Raw genomic sequence first — 16,667 nt, 5'->3', positions numbered from 1 at the left:
TTATATTTTAATCAGCTCAAAGATACAATTATTAATCCAAACTCCATTTTTCTTCAGTTGTTTAATGATGATATTCATTCAAATTAAAATTTCCAAACCATTTTCTTTTGTAAACGACTGTCTCAATCTGTTTTGAACCCTGTTTCTGTTTGTTCTTCATGTGTGTGTTTGGAGATACAGATGAAATATCAGTGATTGAGGGAGATTCAGTCACTCTAAACTCTGATCTTACTGAAAAGAAGGATGATGATGAGATTCAGTGGAGGTTTGAAAACACTTTAATAGCTGAAATCAATGTAACGGTCAATAGAATCACTGTAAATGATGATGTTCTTGATGGGAGATTCAGAGACAGACTGAAGCTGGACAATCAAACTGGATCTCTGACCATCACAAACACCACAATGAGACACGCTGGATATTATGAACTACTGTCCAGCAGTGGGTTCAAGATTTTCAACCTCAATGTCTTTGGTGAGTTAAATATTAGTTTCACCTGTTTTGTCAAACAGTCCTAAAGGATTCCAATAAGAAAACTGTACAGGATTCTAATTAGAATTTCTGTCATATTTTGGAACCATTTCTATAAGATTCCTATAGGACTTGTCTTATAGGCATAAATATCATAATTTCTGGGAAGCTGTACAAAGGATTTGTTTTTTATTCTGTTAATTTTCTTTGCATCATCTTATTTACTGAGACGGTGTACACTGTAAAAAAATAAAAATAAAAAAGGGTGAAATGCATGGCATTAAAAATCAGTAAAAAACATTTTAAAAAACACTCTTAAAGCAACCAAGAAAAAAGCTAATGTTAAAATGTCAAGAGCCCAGCTAAAGCAAACACTCACCTCCATAACGGTGACTTCAAACTTTATTATTTTCAATAAAACAACATCTAAACCTCTGTTAATTCATAATATGTTTTATATGAAAGAAATAAAGTCAGACTGGTTTGTAATAAGTGAAGATGCTGAGATCTAGAGAGATCTGTTAGTGTTTAATGTTATTATAATCATTATAATCTGTTTATCTGTCACAAGCTTTATTTCTGTTTGTTCTGTGTGTGTTTGATTCAGTGTCAGTGACGGAGGGAGATTCAGTCACTCTAAACTCTGATCTTACTGAAATGAAGGATGATGATGTGATTCAGTGGAGGTTTGAAAACACTTTAATTGCTGAAATCAATGTAACGGCCGACAGATTCACTGTATATGATGATGTTCTTGATGGGAGATTCAGAGACAGACTGAAGCTGGACAATCAAACTGGATCTCTGACCATCACAAACACCACAATGAAACACGCTGGACGTTATAAACTACAGATCAACTCTTTCAGGAGTTTTTCGGTTATTCGTCTCGTTGTCTACGGTGAGTTAAATATCAGTTTCACATGTTTTATTTATTACAGCTAGATCTAAAGAAGTGTCTTATCATGACTAATGAGTTCAAATGACTAATTCTCTCACTTTCACATGAACAGCAGGTTTATATTTAACTTTCTATTCAATAGTTTTAAATGCTCTACTTTTGTCTACTTTTTCATCTTGTTCCTTTCAATGTTTCATGAATATCTTCATTGATCCTCATTTCTCTTTATTCTCTGATGTTTTTCAGCTCGTCTGCCTGTTCCTGTCATCAGCAGAAACTCTTCACAATGTTCTTCATCATCATCATCATCATGTTCATTGGTGTGTTCAGCTGTGAATGTGAGTCATGTGACTCTCTCCTGGTACAAAGGAAACAGTTTATTGTCCAGCATCAGTGTGTCTGATCTCAGCATCAGTCTCTCTCTACCTCTGGAGGTGGAATATCAGGATAAAAACACCTACAGCTGTGTGCTGAACAATCCCATCAGCAACCAGACTCAACATCTGGACATCACTCACCTCTGTCACATGTGTTCAGGTACGGCAGTGCTGATATTAGTTGATGTCAGCGCTGATATTAGTGTTTATTGACTGATCTGATCTCAGTTTGATGTTTTTATTCCTCAGTCCACTGTTGTGGTCCTACTGAAGCTGTGATCCGATTGGTCCTCTCTGCTCTGGTGGGCGTGGCTACTGTCATTCTTGTGGTTTATGAAATCAGATCCAGAAGAGCTGAATAAGATCAAGCACATATTCACACATCAGATACATGACTGATGATGATTTTGCATATATTAATATTTGTGAGATTTATCAATTAATGGCTTTACTGGTTTTCATCTTTTTCAGGAAGTGCTTAAATCTATTGCAGAACATTGAACTTAAAAGATTCTTCATTTTTTTGTTCTTCTAGTGTTTTGGTCATAAATACAGATTTAAAAAATGAATCTTATTTGTAAGGCTTTATTGTATATATTTCTCTCTGATACAAAAAAAAAAATGAATAAAGAGTCACTCAGATTTCATTTCAAGGATTGAAAGGTTTTCATTACCAAACCCATGTTTTATTTTAAGAAAGCAACCATACATTAGTGTTGTTTTTTTACTTTTTTTATATTAATTTCATAATCATTTATAATCATTAGTCAGTTAAGTTGTTGTCATTTTATTAATCATTTATTCAAATTATTATTCTTCATATAATCATTTTATTATTATTTTTATTAATTTATGTAATTTTTTATTTTTATATTACTTTTTTTCACTTGTTTCATTTCTCTTGCAATGCTCGCTATCATTGTTAATCTCATGATTGTGTGGTTTGAAGGGATGTTTGAGTAAGAGATCAGAGAAAGTCTCCATTTCAAGGTTTCATCGTCACAGGATGATGTTGTGAAGCAGTCATTTTCCTTTGTTTTTCTCTTGGTTTAATAACACTTGTTGGAACTGCACTGGTCAGATGAAGTCAGATCATTGAGTAGTGAAACATCTAGATGGACTCTGAGCATTGAAACATACGCAACTGAGATTATTCAACATGCTCTGCTCTATTATCATCACTTCATCTCCTGCTTCTGCTCTTCTCTGGCTTTCTGACTCATATCGTCTGGCAAGGATTTGGCATTCGGGGCTGAATCTGATATTTCTGACGTGGAGATCCATCTGAACTAACGTTTTGGCACAATCTAACATGCTGTCCATCTGTCATATGTATTTGATTGTCTTTATCAATAAAGTTTTCTCACTCTGAGGTTCAAAAGTCTCTCCATGTTTTATTACATTTATTATGTCGAGCATCTCCTGGAGCATTTCAGACTATATGTGTACTTTAACCCTCAGGGGTCTGAGGATTTTTGGGGCCTGGAGAAGTTTTGACATGCCCTGACATTTGTGCTTTTTTCAGTTGTTCATAAACATATTAATGGAAAAAGTGTCATTACACTGTATTCAGCACAAACTAGGCTACAATAATATGTGAGGAACATGTATTTACATGTTTGTGTTTTTGAAGGAATAACGTTTATGCGTGGTTATTGAAAAAACAAAAAACTTAAGTCACTGAAATAAGGCCAAAAAAAGTATATTAAATCTGTGTTCATAAGACTTCTAGGTATTGGAGGTTGTAGACTAGAGTTTTTGCTTCAGAATGAAGTAAAAATTATCCTTCCTAATCCTTCATATAAAACAATAGAGAGATTTAAATTTTCTAAGACACATTTGGTCAAGAAACACAGTATGCATGGAGGCGTGAATCCTCATGTATAATGGGTGATTCTCACCTGAGAAGACAAAAGAATTGAATAATAATGACCTGAAATGACTTGCATATTAATGAGGCCTTTCAGTCAGGTAGGCTGTGAAAAACCCTCTGTGATCATGCTAATAACAGGATTAAAGTCCACTCAGGACAAAAAAAAAACATGATTTTTGTGATCTCATGCATGCACGTATTATTGCACATGATATGAAGAAAATTTTGTATAGCCCTATGTTAAATTACACTACCAGTCAAAAGATTGAACACATTATAATGCCATTATAATGTTTTTAAAAGAAGTCTCAAGTCTCTAACCAAATAATGGTTTTCTATTTTAATATACTTTCAAATATAATGTATTTCTGTGATGCAAAGCATCTGAACATTCCTACCTCTAGGGCATTTCATATAGGCTACTATATTTGTTATATTATAGAGCCTAAGGGCACTATTTTAACGATCTGAAACGCAAGTGTCAAAGCGCGAAGCGCAAGTAACTTTGTGGGCGGGTCTCGGCGCTGTTGCTATTTTCCCGGCGGGATAAATGGCTCTTGCGCCCGGCGCAAATCTAAAATGGGTTGGTCTGAAGTAGCTTCATTATTCATAGGTGTGGTTTGGGCGTAACGTGAAATAAACCAATCAGAGTGTCATCTCCCATTCCCTTTAAGAGCGAGATGCGCTCGCGCCATGGCGGATTGCTATTTACGCGATGATGAGTCAGTTAATATATATATATGTGTGTGTATTGGCATGATTGTTCAATTAATTAGCCAATTTCGTTCATCATTATAAGTAGTAATAGGCTGAATTGAAAATAGGTAGCCTAATTCTAATACACACAATGACTATTCATGATTACATTTTTATATTTATGTAGCCTACACAATAATATTCTTTTACACTGTAATCCTTTTGTTTTTAATATTTGGCATGTTTGTGTGATGCGCATCCCTGTGTGTAATAAGCAAAGTCAACGCGCACTGTGGACGTGCCCAGAGGCGCAGTTTCTACCAAAGCGCTCTAACAAAAAAATATTGTGCCATTGACTTTAGACCAGGTTTGAGTTGGTCTATGGCGCAGTCTATTTTCAGCTCCTTAAAATAGCAATGCGCGGGCAATGCGCCTGAACACACCTCCTTTTTTGCGCTGAACCGCCCAGGGAGCGCAAGTTCATTCACTAGTTTAGCGACGTGCTTCTGTGGAGGGAAAAGCGCGCTTTGCGCGGGTGCAAAATATGAATGACACATGCGTCGGTGTACAAAGTCAATTGCGCTGGGTGTAAGATAGGGCCCTAAATGTTGATGTGCAGTTGACAAACTATACATCATTAAAAAGATCTAAGACTCAAGCTTCACATTTTGACTCTTAAAATCTTCTATTGACCATAATTTCTTAATATGCTTAAAAGCATACACATTTGGAGAAATATTGATGGATTCTCATATGTTTATATCAATTTTCTATACAGAGGAGTAATATTTATTATTCTATATTTATCGTCATCATTATGAGCGCTGGATGCTGTGTTTTTAATTCATACTTGAGCTCTGCCCCTTTTGTCCACAAATGCCTCAGTAAAAGAAGAGGCATATCATGTGACAATCAAGGAACTAACAGAGGCAAGAGATCGCTAAATATGGCTATTCAAAACACTTTTGAAGACAATAAATACACGATTGAGATGATGAATGCATGTATTGCCTCTGAATTTGCGTCTGAATAGCGCTGGCTCCGTGGGCGTGGCCGCATTAGCGGATAATGAGCTGAATCACGGACTTCTGACATGGCTCTCTTTTCATACAGATTACATAAACACAGAAGGTTTGTTTTCGATTTGACTTACATGATTTAAAACCTGACATCTTAACGTTTTTTTAGACATAAGTTTAATTTTTCTGTGATTAGTATTCACTAAGTTACAGTTCATTTTCTAAGAACTATCAGATTGGACTTCATTCAGAGGGAGAGGAGAGATCACGCATCATGTTAGTTTTCTTTATTTTACAAAGAGCACAACATTTTGTTTTTACTCTGAGTGTACACAAATGAAAGAAGATATTCCACAGATTAAAATGGTGTATAACTCTTAATTGTATGTGCAACATTGACGGAGTATTTTGAGTCTCTTTCACACTGATAAGAAAAAACCACGGTGGTATCGCCGGCGATACCTTCAGACCTCAAAGTGTTAACAAGTTCAGCAATGCCACATATAAAGCTTTACATTATTAAAACATTATTTGTAAATGTTTACATTATAATTAAGCTTCTGAATATTTTTTTCTATTTTCAATAATAAGCATCTTCCCCAGCTTCTCCTTTAATCTGAACAAACACTGATTCGGGACACATTATAATATACTTTGAGAACACAGTGAAACACATAAACTCAACATATCAGAGCTCCATTTCCTCCATCAGGCAACAATAAACGGTGCGTTCCAAACGGGATATAACGCCCTCCGAAGGGCACTTCGGAGTGAAAATAATTATGGCCGCCATATTGAAGGGTCGTTCCAAACCGAAGTGCTCAAAACTGGCCACTTCAAAGGGCCCTTCGGAATGAAGGATTTCAAAGGGTACAACTGATGGACACTTTGGCCCCCCATGATCCTTTGCACAGGGAAGTTGTTTGACGTCACAGAATGGGAACAGGAGGTTTGGAGTTCGATTTTACCTATAAATGTATAGTATTTTTCTATACTACTGTAATATTTAAACGAGTTCGATTTATTATGTAGTACGAGTACATTATTATGGTCAAAACGACATTGTACTTCAACAAAAATACTTTACAGCTCATTTTATCAGTCCATTTAAATGTTTAAAATACATAGATACAATGTACATGGTGCGATAAACCTAAAATAATTAAATAAATAAAGTAACATTAAATAAAGGGCGCAGCTTGCACAATCTACTCCTTGATTATCTCGTTAAGATGACGCTGAAGTGCGTTCCAAAAGAAGAGTTTTTTTTTACTCCTACACCCTTCATCCCTTCGAAGCTCTCACTCCGGAGGGTAAACCCTTTGAAGAGATTAGGGAAGGTCTTTAAATCTCTAGTGTGATTTGTCTCTGTGTCTCATCTGAGGATCAACAGCTCCATCTAGTGAGTGGAGTGATTTGCTCAGTATCTTCATTCACTGACTCCACTAGTCCAGTCTGATTGGTTCAGCTGGAGTGTCATTTGCTTTCTCACTAAAAATTTCTTCACAAACCTGGTATTTCTTTTATATCATGAACACAGAATTTCTCTTGGACAGTTTATGGAAGTTGGCTGAATGGAGTTGGTCTTTTCTTTTTACCAGATCTTGTTCCTCCTCCTCATCCTGTAAATATCTTGTCCTGCAGCGATGAAGCCAACTTCTGTTTTAAGGCACCTAAACTTCTGTTTTTCTCTGGTCCTCTGGCCTCGACCACAGCATAAATTCCTTCAGCGGTCAGGCCAATCCCATTTTCTGAAAGGAGCATTCCCATGAAGACTAGCTTGTTGACAATTATGTTGAATGTCACAGTCTTCGAGCCTATACGAGAAAGTATAATAATCTCAACAAAGTGAGCACAACAAATGACCTGAAGACAGTTTACAGGAGAGAGCAGAGCCAAACACTCGCAGAATCTCATGACAAGATCAAACTGCTGCTTTAAGACATTTTAACATGTTATGGGTCAGTTTATTTCTGTTGAAAATGATGTAACTGACTTAGAGGAAGTTGGGGCCTACTGGAGCTCAAAGTGTCAATGTTTGGAGGATGTGAATCAACCAGAAGGAAAGAGCTAGATGGTCACATGCGTCAACTCTTAAAGATGTGCAGTTATTTTAGCTGATGATCATTTCACTCCACTTTACTACAGAGCAGCTTCACATCAACACATCTGTCATTTATTACTGAAGCAGTTTTGAAGAGTTTGTCATATTTGTGGACTGAAACCGTTGAAGATGTTTCACCCTGTTTTGCTCTGCTTGTGGTACTTCCTGTTCTGTTATCTCAGGTGGATCAGGCCCTTATCTTGTTGAGGCAGATAAGTTATGCAGGTTTTTGCTAGGCCCCACGTTCTAGAACGCTATGTCAATAAGGAAAATGTTTTCTCTTCTAGGCCACTTGTTGTATGCTACAATCAAGTTGAGTGGACATTACTATCATTTAGTTTTTGTCCTCTATGGCATAGTACAGATTTGAGAATCTGTATGGAAGAACGATTTCCTTTTTTGAAATGACATATATTAAAGCTGCTGTGTGCTTGCTTTAAGTTCTAGATCCTTGCCCTACATATTTGTATGTGAGCTTAGTATGCTGCCACAGGTTGGCACCTGTCACATGATAGCTGGCTTGTTTTTAACCACTATTGTAGACATTGGTGACCTAATATTCCCCATTGATAGGTTTATTGGTGTTACTGAGTGCATCACCTGTTGGATTGCATACTCAGGGTAGCCTTTACCACTTTCTGAGGAATGATTTTTTAGCTTCCTGTTTTTGATCATCCCTTTGGTTAATCTTTCTAGCTTAGAATGTAGGCCTGTTTGTTACATAGCCTCTTTCTAGTTAGCATTGGCTAAGTTAGCATGCTTTGGTTTGATAATTTTATGCTCACATTATTTGCACTGCCACAGGTTGTGCCACGTGTTTGTTTGAAGCGTAGGCCCTATTGGCCTCCTTTAGACCATGTTGGCTGTGTTGGTTCCCTTTAGCCAATTGTACTTCATAGCCTGTTGGAATGTGTGTTAGCGTTAGCTCAGGATTAGCTCCCCATAGGTTTTGGGCTTAGGCTGTTTTCCTGTAGCTTGGTTCCCTATTAGATCACGAGCTGTTGCCACATGCGGCGTGAATGGGTAGGCCCTCTTCGGCCTCCTTTCTAGTCCCGTGTCGGCACGGTGTGCGTCTCTTAGTGTTCCAATTGGGCTGCTGCCTCTTGTCTCTGATTTGGTCTGCTCTGAGGAGCTTCCTTGTCAGTTTACTTGTTGGCACAGTCTGGTATACCTTACTAAGACCGTTGGCCCTCCTTAGGCCTTCCTTTTTAGTTGACTGGGTGGCTCAGTCTGTGAGTGTATATTTACAATGGCCGAACGCCACTTGTCACTAGGATAGTAGGCCCTAGGGGCCTCTTTCTTGGCTGACCTGCTGTGCGGGGTGCTTAGAATCTGACCACTTCAGGAGCACGCTTGACCTGAGCGAACAGGCCACTTTAGGCCTGTTTGCGTCAGGAAGCAGCGTTTGTGTATCTCTTCTGAGGAAGTTTTGATGCACTGTTCTTTGGTGGTCTAGATTTGCCAATCGGGGTGCTGCCTCTTGTTTCTGATTTGGTCGGCTCCGAGGAGCTTCCTTTTCAGCTTACTTGTTGGCACAGTCTGGTATACAGACACCTGTTACTAAGATCGTTGGCCCTCCTTAGGCTTTCCTTTTTAGTTGACTGGTTGGCTCAGTTTGCGACCACTTTAAGAGCACGCCTGACCTGAGCGAACAGGCCACTTCAGGCCTGTTTGCGTCAGGAAGTAGCGTTTGTGTATCTCTTCTGAGGAAGTTTTTATACACTGCTCTTTGGTGGTCTAGATTTTTCAGCCACGTTCTGTCTGCGAGCTGTTGCCACGTGCGGCGTTAATGGGTAGGCCCTCTTCAGCCTCCTTTCTTGTCCCTGTGATGGCACGGTGTGTGTTTCTAGTGTTACAATCGGGCTTCTGCCTCTTGTTTCTGATTTGGTCGGCTCCGAGGAGCTTCCTTTTTCAGTTTACTTATTGGCACAGTCTGGTATACATTACAGTTGCTGTAAAGCCACCTGTTACTAAGATCGTTGGCCCTCCTGAGGCCTTCCTTTTTAGTTGACTGGTTGGCTCAGTTTACGACCACTTTAAGAGCACACCAGACCTGAGCGAACAGGCCACTTCAAGCCTGTTTTGCATCAGGAAGCGGCGTCTGTGTATCTCTTCTGAGGAAGTCTTATACACTGCTCTTTGGTGGTCTAGATGTGGCAGCTACTTGCTGATGCCAGATGTATACTAAGGTAGGCCTCCTTCTCGGCCTCTGGTGTAGCATTTGGAGTTCAGCTAGAGCACTCTTCTCGCTGTAGGAATGGATTTGAGTACTCTGAGTGGTTAGCCCCTCAGTAGACTGTAGTGAACCTTACTGAGGTTTGGTTTTCTTACTAAATCTGTCTCACTGAGCCTATGAGAGATGCTAGTTGAGCTCCAGCCACCTAGATGTCTAAGGTGGATCTTTTTATGCTCCTAGTAAAGGCCAATGGACTTATGCCATATGTTTAAAGGTTTCTAGGCCTTATAGGCCACCTTTCTCAACATATGGTATATGTTGATGTGTTTTTTGATCTGAGGATCTTTACACATGCCATTGGCCACGGGTCCGGATGGTACTTAACCTCCTTTGTGTCGGTTAGTATCTTCTCTGGTGCCTAAGAACACTGCCATGAGCTGATGCCATGCATTTGTCGAGGTGACAGGCCTGTATAGGCCTTCTTTGATGAAGTGTTGGTGTATGTGGTACTCCTCTTGCTGATAGAGTAAAAGGTGCTTTTACCGAGTACACTGCTCGTTGGTTCATGTTGGGTAGTGTGTCATGCAAGTTAACAAAGTGTGTGCTCCAGAACATAACAGATGTTCGGGGTGGCTCCTCTAGGCCACCTTCTGAGTATTCTGCTGTTTTATATCCAGTTTTTGTCATGCTGTAGGCCCCTCTTTGGCCTCCATAATTGTTTGCCCATTGCATGGTCTACCTGTTAGGCGAGCTTTGTACTTCCCTTTGGGTTGTGTACATAATAGTGCTTAGCTCCCTAAGCTGATCACGGTGGTTGGCTCTGTTCAGGCCTCCTCCTGTGTTTCAGCCCGTAGGCTGGATTGTGCTCCCCTGAGGGATCAGGTATTTAGCACACAGCCTCCTTAGTGCGTTAATCAGGCACTAAGTAGATCCTAGATGAGCGGAATACACTCCCCTCGATATGAGGGTTCATAGCACTCAAGCTGAGTTCTGCTCTCCGGGATGCCCATCTCTACGCACGAGTTTGAGTGCTCCTGCCTTACTGCAGTCACTCTTATTCGCTCCCTTCTGTGGAGGTTGCGTTTTGGAGATTCTGTGTTCAGACAGGGATGGCTTAACACTTAGCATGTCTTATGATAAGACCAGGTCAGCTTCCCTGGTGGCATTGAGGGTGACGCTGTCCCCTCTAGTGGCTGGTCGGGGTCCCTTTTTTGGCTCCCTGCCCTCATTCCCTAGAAGAGACCACTCTGTCTGCAGAAGGGTTGGTCTCAGAAGCTCTTAGCGGCCTTATCAGGCCTTCTCTCCTTCGAGGAAGGCCTCTTATAGGCTTAGCTTGGGCTGTTGGCCTTAGGGAATGCTGTCACTGACAGTCTGGTGTGACCCGAGGGGGAGTTGCTACAGTTTCTGTAGAACTGTGCGGGCGTTGTCTCAGCCCTGGCATGCACTCCCCTAAGCATGGAGGCATGGGTATATCGTTCCCCATTGCGTCATCGAATGCAGAGTAGAAGTTCCCTTCGAAAGGGAATGTCTCAGGTTACGTATGTAACCATAGTTCCCTGAGAACAGGGAACGAGACTCTGCGTTTCCTTACCATGCTTGGGGCTGCCTGTGGAACAGTCCCTCAAAGACGATATATACCGACTGTTTCCATAGGCGCGCCTTTATACTTCCGGGTCGCGCCATATGACTGTCGCTGGCCAATAGGATTGGAGTTTTTGGCAGTGAGGTTTCGAAACACCGGGTCACGTGGACATTCCCCCATTGCGTCATCGAACGCAGAGTCTCGTTCCCTGTTCTCAGGGAACTATGGTTACATACGTAACCTGAGACGTTCTTTATTTTGCAAAAAAAAAAAAAACACAACATTTTGTTTTTAATGTGCACACAAATAAAAGAAGATATTATGTAGATTCAATTGATGTATTACTTTTATCTGTATGACAAAAAAATGAGTATTTGAGTATTTTTGAGTATCATTTGAGTATTTTTTGTGAAGAGTTTTGTGAGTAAGTTTTTGTGAAGAAAATCCAGCAAAATGGTTAGACCCCAGAGTGTTAATGTTCACTCATGAATTTTGTTGTAACAACACTGGTTTTTGAGTCAAAATGGATGCTGCAATGGTTTTTCTCTTTTATTTTATCTGTTCAAACATCAGTGTGTCTGGTTTGATCTGTCGGTGGATAAACAGCGTCTGCTGGATGTTTCTCTGTGTGTGTCAGCAGTTTGAGGCTGAGGCGTTTTTTCATTTTCTCTCCTGCTAATAAGAAGATCACAATCTTCCACTCCACACAAAACATCTTTACACTGAAATGAAGTGAATCCATAAACAGTCAAATAAGAGTCACAGGTCAGAGGTCAAATATGATTGACAGCTAACACTAATAACACACCAGTAGATTCAGATATCTAGTCCAATATTTCACTCTTCTGCTGTTAGTTTTCATTCAGGCCCAGAATTCATTTGAAAATGTAAGATCAGCAAAAACTTGTTGATTTCGTGATGTTAAAGGAGACGGATGTGTGAGCGGAAACTAACTGAGGGTGGGGAGGATTCACACACAACTAGATAAATATCACAGTTCAGTGTGATTCAGATCAATCTGAGGGTTTTCAGACATTTTAAGAGTTACTATCGTGGGCTTTTCAGTGAACCGATGAAGAAAATGTTCCTCAAGTTAGTTTTGCTCTGTTTGTGGCGTCTGGATGGTGAGTTTTAAATGTGTTTTTATGGCTTCAGTTGTTTCTGTTCTGGTACCATGTGATAAATTACTGGTTAAATTAGTTAGAGAAGATTAACATTCACTGTTAGTGGCTGTAGTGAAGCGCACAACTTTCAAGGTTTGAGAAGTGCTTGGATTTTGTAGAAAGTGCTTAAAGGGTTAGTTCACTTTCAAATAAAATTTGCCTGATAATTTACATGTCATCCAAGATGTTCATGTCTTTTTTTCTTCAGTCGAAAAGAAATTAAGGTTTTTGATGAAAACATTCCAGGATTATTCTCCTTATAGTGGACTTCAATGGCCTCCAAACGGTTGAATGTCCAAATGTCAGTTTCAGTGCAGCTTCAAAGAGCTTTAAACGATACCAGACGAGGAATAAGAGTCTTATTTAGCGAAACGATCGGTCATTTTCTAAAAAATGTAAATGTATATGCTTTATATAAACAAATGATCGCCTTCCAAGTGGTTCTGCCAAAACCGCACTTAATTTGACCTTCAACCGTTTGGGCTCCAGTGAAGTCCACTATAAGGAGAATAATCCTGGAATGTTTTCATCAAAAACCTTCATTTCTTTTCGACTGAAGAAAGAAAGACACAACATATTGGATGACATGGAGGTGAGTAAATTATCAGGAAATTTTAATTTGAAAGTGAACTAATCCTTTAACACTGCTTGCCATTTTAATTGCTTGCTTTCGTAAAAAGTCACTATGTGACAATACATTTGAAATAACTGACTTGCACGCGGAAAAGACGCAATATGTGAACGGCCCACAGAACTTCCTAAAGCAAAGCATCGCAAGCATCTTTTGCTTTTCTGTGAGCACAGCTGTTGCTGTGGCACTGCGGTGAAAGAAAGCCACAACTTTTCTCACGTGACCAAGCAAGAGACTGACGCGAGAAATGTTTAAACCTGCTGGAAAGATTCAATGTGTGCGTGAAACACTTACTGAACTAGAGAGCTGATTGAGACACACCCTTAATATGCAGTGACAACCCAGCTTCTCTCACTGCCACCTCCAGTAGGTCACGTCTGCAGATCAACCAATAACATTAGACTGCCATCATATCGTAAAAGTATCGTCATCACTCTACGATACACATCGTAACATTTTTGCATCACGAAATATCGTACTGCGATATATCGTTACACCCCTAGTGGACACATATGAGGGGTGTTTATTTAACACAGCAGTTTTTGCTTTGATAGATACTGACCACTGCAGACCGGGATCACCCCACAAGAGCTGCAGTTTTGGAGATGCTCTGATCCAGTCGTCTAGCCTTCACAATTTGGCTCTAGTCAAACTCGCTCAAATCCTTACGCTTGCCCATTTTTCCTGCTTCTAACACATCAACTTTGAGGACAAAATGTTCACTTGCTGCCTAATATATCCACCCACTAACAGGTGCAGTGATGAACAGATAATCAGTATTATTCACTTCACCGGTCAGTGCTCATAATGTTATGCCTGAACGGTGTATATATTTATATATACCCCCGTCAATATTTGAAGTGAATCAAAAAAGTTCATCAAAGTTGTCCTAGGAAGAAGGTTTTAGGACAACTTCGATGAAAGGTTTTGATCCACTATTGAATACTGTGTTGTATATATACAGTTGTGCTCAAAATGATTTATACCCTTTGTAAATATGACTAAAGAAGGCTGTGAAAATAAATCTGCATTGTTAATCCTTTTGGTCTTTTATTTAAAAAATTTACAAAAATCCAACCGCTCATTGGACAACAAGAATTTTAAATGGGGGGAAAAGAAATGTTTTTCTCTAATACACATTGCTCACAATTAATCAGACCCTTTTATTCAATACTTTTTGCAACCTCCTTTTGCCAAGATAACAGCTCTGAGTCTTCACCTATTATTCCTAATGAGTTTGGAGAACACCTGACAAGAGATCAGAGACTATTCCTTCATGCAGAATCTCTCCAGATCCTTCAGATTCCCAGCTCCATGATGGTGCTTCTTCTCTTTGTCATGTTTCCACCCACTGCTGTTTTCTTCCACTCCCCACCAGAGGACTACTGTTCACCATTAAGAACTTTTCATTGCACACGCGCAGTCACTCTGGACTACATTTCCCATAACTCCCCAGCTAGGCACTAATCACACACTTACACCTGTTTCCCATCATTGACTCTTTATAAGCTGCACTCAGACACACGCCTTGCCTTGCCTTGGTTAAATTAAAGCCTGCATGTGGATCTCCAACTCCGTTGTCCCGTCCCGTCCCGTCCCGTCCCATCCGTTACATTCTTCAGTTCACTCCACTCATTTTCTTTAGGGTTCAGGTCAGGTAATTGGGATGGCCATTGCAGAAGCTTGGTTTTGTACTCAGTGACACATTTTGGTGTTGATTTTGATGTTTGTTTTTGTATCATTGTCCTAACGGAAAATCCAACCACAGCCCATTATAAGACTTCTAACAGGGACAGTCAGGTTTTGATTTTTTTTTTTATCATTTGCTGTTTGATAGAATCCATGATGCCATGTATCTGAACAAGATGTCCAGGATCTCCAGAAGAAAAATAGGCTCACAATATTAAAGATCCAGCAGTATATTTCCTTGTACACATGGGGTACATTTTATTCCTGTGTGCACCAAACCCATCTGAAGTGTTTGCTGCTAAAAAGTTCCTTTTTTTTTCATCTGACCATAGAACCCATCCTGTTTGAAGTTCCAGTAGTGTCAGTTAAGCCGAGGTCAGACTGCACGATTTTAGCCCCGATTTTGGCTCGCCGACAGGTTTTGAGAAATCACCGACAAATGCCCGAAATCACAGGCAAATCGCTGCTCGTTCATGTGAGTGACAGTCACGCAGTGTGAATGAGCAAAGACGCGATCTGAGAGAATCGCGATGCCCATGAGATATTTGGCATGCTAAATATCTGGACCTGTCGGCGATTCAAAATCCTGCTGTGTGAAAAGTATTCTGACTGAAAACTACATCGGCGATGACCGACAGCCAATGAGAGAGCAAGATACAGAGCAGCAGGGAGTTCGGGGAGGAGTTATAGACCACAATATCAGCAAGCATGGCTTCGTACACATAAACATTACAATTCTATCAAACAGAACCAAAGCACAAACATTTGCTTGACCATCAGCAACAGCAGCACATTGAAAAGTTATGTATTTAGCTCCAACTCTCGTTGCAGAACACACAATCCTTGTTCCTCGCGTCTCCCCAAACATTTTCTTCTCCGTATTCTTCTTTTCTTTATGTTGTTTTCACTGCAAATCAGCGCACAGGCAATTCGTATTTCAAGCTTCTTGCGGGCTACTATTTTTAATAATAATCCCACCGTGTGTCTCAATCAGCTCCCTAGTTCAGTCGTCAGGGCACTGATCAGGGTATCAGCCACATTCACTTTCATTATATACTGATTCACGGCCTAGGGAGCTGATTGAGACGCAGGGCCAGTCTCACGTGAGAACTCCGGTCTTGCGCGCGTGATATCGCGTTGTTTCCTTGTCACATCTCGCGTGTGTTTGGTTGTGAAACGTAGTTTGCGTGCCAGACAGAGTTGTCGGCGATTCTTCCTATTGTAAAGTCATGCAGTGTGAAACCATCTGTCGCCGATCCATCGTGCAGTTTGAACACAGCAGCAACTGAATGCTGGCCAAGATAGTCATGCAGTGTGAAAAGAACAGTGACCCGACTACTTTGAAAATCATGCAATCTGAACTCGGCTTTAGTTTTCAGCTTTGGCGGGTAAGACAACAACTCCCACTAGCCACTTTGGCGGGTTGAATATAATATCAGCCTACAGCCCAATCAAAGGTAGCCAAGCTTGTCGTAGCACAAAATTACAATCCAATCACAATTCATTATCGATTAATTTGCAGTTAGTTAAGGCAGGATAGGCGGAATCACGCTGAATGACACACAACAGAAGCACTCTGTCGCGCGCGATCACTGCTCCTTGCGCCTGAATAGTCTAATAATACACAGATGTCAAAATGTCCATCGTGTGGAGTATCTCGCATGAATACAGTCGGTTATGGTTTAAGTGGACGTAAACAGGTAGGTAAAAACTGGATATGTGTCAGTATATTACGTCCATGCATTCAGCAGCCCAAATAAATACCCGTCTGTCATTAATGATAATCAAACAACAAAAGATGTTAAATAAATGTATATATGTTAAATAACCTGTATCTAAAAAAAAAAAAAAAGAGTTTAGGCTATTTCATTTACTATTGTATTTGTAATTTGTTAATTTGCTTCATTGTTCTTTTTATATAGCCTAACAAAAATAACTTTACTTAAGTAAATTATAAAATGTATCATATTATGTTCATATTACCC

The sequence above is a fragment of the Megalobrama amblycephala genome, unplaced genomic scaffold (assembly GCF_018812025.1).
Source record: "Megalobrama amblycephala isolate DHTTF-2021 unplaced genomic scaffold, ASM1881202v1 scaffold539, whole genome shotgun sequence".
Lineage (NCBI taxonomy): Eukaryota > Metazoa > Chordata > Actinopteri > Cypriniformes > Xenocyprididae > Megalobrama > Megalobrama amblycephala.
The sequence above is the reverse complement of the archived record's forward strand: the minus strand, read 5'-3'. Positions refer to the sequence as shown.